The 2594-nt window shown below is 53.7% G+C and overlaps 1 pseudogene; it reads right to left on the reverse strand.

Annotated features, from left to right (window-relative positions):
- Positions 1 to 226: 226 nt before the first annotated feature.
- LOC119282791 lies at positions 227 to 2290 on the reverse strand (annotated as a pseudogene).
- Positions 2291 to 2594: the final 304 nt, after the last annotated feature.

Consider the following 2594-nt stretch of genomic DNA (forward strand, 5'->3'; position numbering starts at 1 on the left):
TCTAGCATCAACACAAGCAGTAATCACTTCAGCCTAAAAGGTTGTCAACACAAGCATAGATTTCATGCAACCACATTACAGTCAAAGCTTTTGATAATAACTTATACACATCAATGCATAACGAAGAAGAGGCCAGTTGGCTCATACTTGGTCCAATCCATAGATATTGCAGGTCACACGGATATGACAGCTAGGCAGAAAGAAACACCATCTCACTCAAGAGCCATCAGATCAAAGGTGAGTCACTGACTGCGTAACTTTTTAGAGCTGGAAAGAAGGTATGCTGGACAAGACTTTGTTTGAGCTGATATTTATGCAAGCACAGATCTTTACGACCACAACTGAAACTGTCAATCAATTTGCCGTCACTGTCAACATGAAGCAGCCACCCACCAAAATTGAGCAGCAAGAGCACGTCACCATCCCGCGAAACAACATCCAAATCCCAACTCTCACGATTGTCTTCAAACTGCTCCCTGATTTTTGCAGCCGGCAATTTGATTTGATACTTGAAGTCCCAAACCTCGCTTTCATAATCTTGCAACACCCATATATTAATGATTTCGGTGTCATGATGAAGGCAATGGATGCCCAACGTGTCATCCATCTCAAACAGGTCAGGGTCTGAACAACTAGAGCACGCATGTGCCAGAATGACTCAGCTGTGGTGTCAAATACTAACACATGATTTCTATGCTTCGCTAGAAACCAATGCAGGCTATCACGGATCAAGGTAGATGTCTCGAACAACAGCGCTTTTACCATGTCCAGCCACCCAATTGACCTCGGTGGCTGGTCGGAGCACAGCGGAAGGACTCAGCCTGGACACGGTCCGGTCCGGTCCGGTCTCGGTCCGAGCCGGCGTTTGGACCGGCCGCTGGCGGTCCGGTCCGGACCGGACCGAGCTGTTCAGCGAGCTCCTTTTCCAGGACCGGACCGAAAGGGTGCTGGCTCGGTCAACTTTTGAGGACCGTGTGGACCGATGCCACTAGTTCTGCTAGCTGTTGTTTAGGTCCTAGTTAGTTATTTGGCTCCTAGTTAGCTGCAGTTTAGGTCCTGGTTAGCTACAGCTTAGTCATCTGTTGAATCTTGGATGAAACTGACGAACTGAATTTCTGAATCTGACAAAACTGAATTTTCTGAATCTCCCAGTTCGTGTTCAGAGCTGATGCCTGGTGCATGCCCACTTCCGGAGAAATCACTCGCCATGCAACGTGTACATGCCCACCTCTTGACTTAGTTTCAGGTTAGATCAGGCGGTTGTGGGAGATCGTGGCATGGCATGATTTCAGCTCATGCAGCGGCAACATAGCTACGTACGGGTGGACGTGGGATGCCACTTTTCGTTCCTTTCAGTTGTAAGGGAAACATCTTGACCTGCAGCTCCTTTCATGGCACGATTTCAGCTCATGCAGCCGCAAGTTGGGGTCAAGGTCATGTTCGGAACTCCAGATCGGCAGCAGTCTAAGCACGACAGCGATGGCGACTGGCGGCAAGAAGATGCGGCGCACGGGGAGGAGAGGAAGGAAGGAATGGGGAAGCTCGGGGACATGGTAGTTCGCCAAGGGGCTGCCGGTGTCCGCGACGACGAGGAACGGCGGCGGCGGTGACAGCGATCCCTCGGTCCGACCGAGCGGCTCGGTTAAAGACCGGACCGGACCGACATTTTTTCGGGCCCATTATCGCAGCCCGGACCGACCAGTTTTCCTACCGGTCCTGGACCGTGCGGTCCGGTCCTCAACGGGCCACGAGCGGGCCCAAAAGCCCGCTCGTTCCGTCCAGGCCTAGGAAGGACATAGCAGCCAATTTGGTCTTCAGGGCCCCTGAAGTTGGTGAGTAGCAGCCGGTACTCTCCAGTGGGGCGGTGTGGGTACATCCCCAAGATCAAAGTCCCACGGTAATCTCCCGAGGAAGGCATGCTCCCGCGTGGCCGGGTTGTAGGTAGTGCGGCGGCCACAATAAGACCTGGAGAGGAGGAGGCCGTCGCAGGAAGCCTGCAGAATGAAGGGCTCGTCATACCGGGCGACGGTGTGGAGTTGGGCGGCCCGGTGGTCGAAGGCGAGGATGTTATTGTGTCTGCCGCTGGAGAAGATGGGGAGGTCGGGTTGGCGGGCGTGGTGGGCGAGGAGGAAGTGGCGGGTGGAGGTGGCGCAGCGCCAAGCGTGGCGGACGGCGCGGCAGCGGAGGAGGGATTTGGGGTGGAGGCTGACGAGGATCTCCCATAGGACGATCTCGTCTAGAGGCCCTCGAGGAGAGGCGTCGGTCCTGCTGCCGCGGCCTCCTCCGCCATGGTCGCCGGCTGCGGCTGGTTGGTGGTGGTGGCGGCGGCGGCGGCGGAGGGAAGGTGGGAGTGGAGCGTAGCGTAGTCTTTGGGCAGAAGGGAAATGGATGCAAGTCAGACTTTTTTTTTTTTGCGGGATGCAAGTCAGACTTGAGCTGGGCCTGGCTCAGCCCAGCCTTGCAAGGAAAATAAACAACTTTTTTTAAGGAAAATAAACAACTACTACACCGTATTTCAGTACCAACAAAAAAAATGAACGCATAATTCATGTTCAAGAGTTCAGGCTATCCAACTAAAAAACCAGACTACTAAT

The sequence above is a fragment of the Triticum dicoccoides genome, chromosome 3B (genome assembly GCF_002162155.2).
Source record: "Triticum dicoccoides isolate Atlit2015 ecotype Zavitan chromosome 3B, WEW_v2.0, whole genome shotgun sequence".
NCBI classification, from domain to species: Eukaryota; Viridiplantae; Streptophyta; class Magnoliopsida; order Poales; family Poaceae; genus Triticum; species Triticum dicoccoides.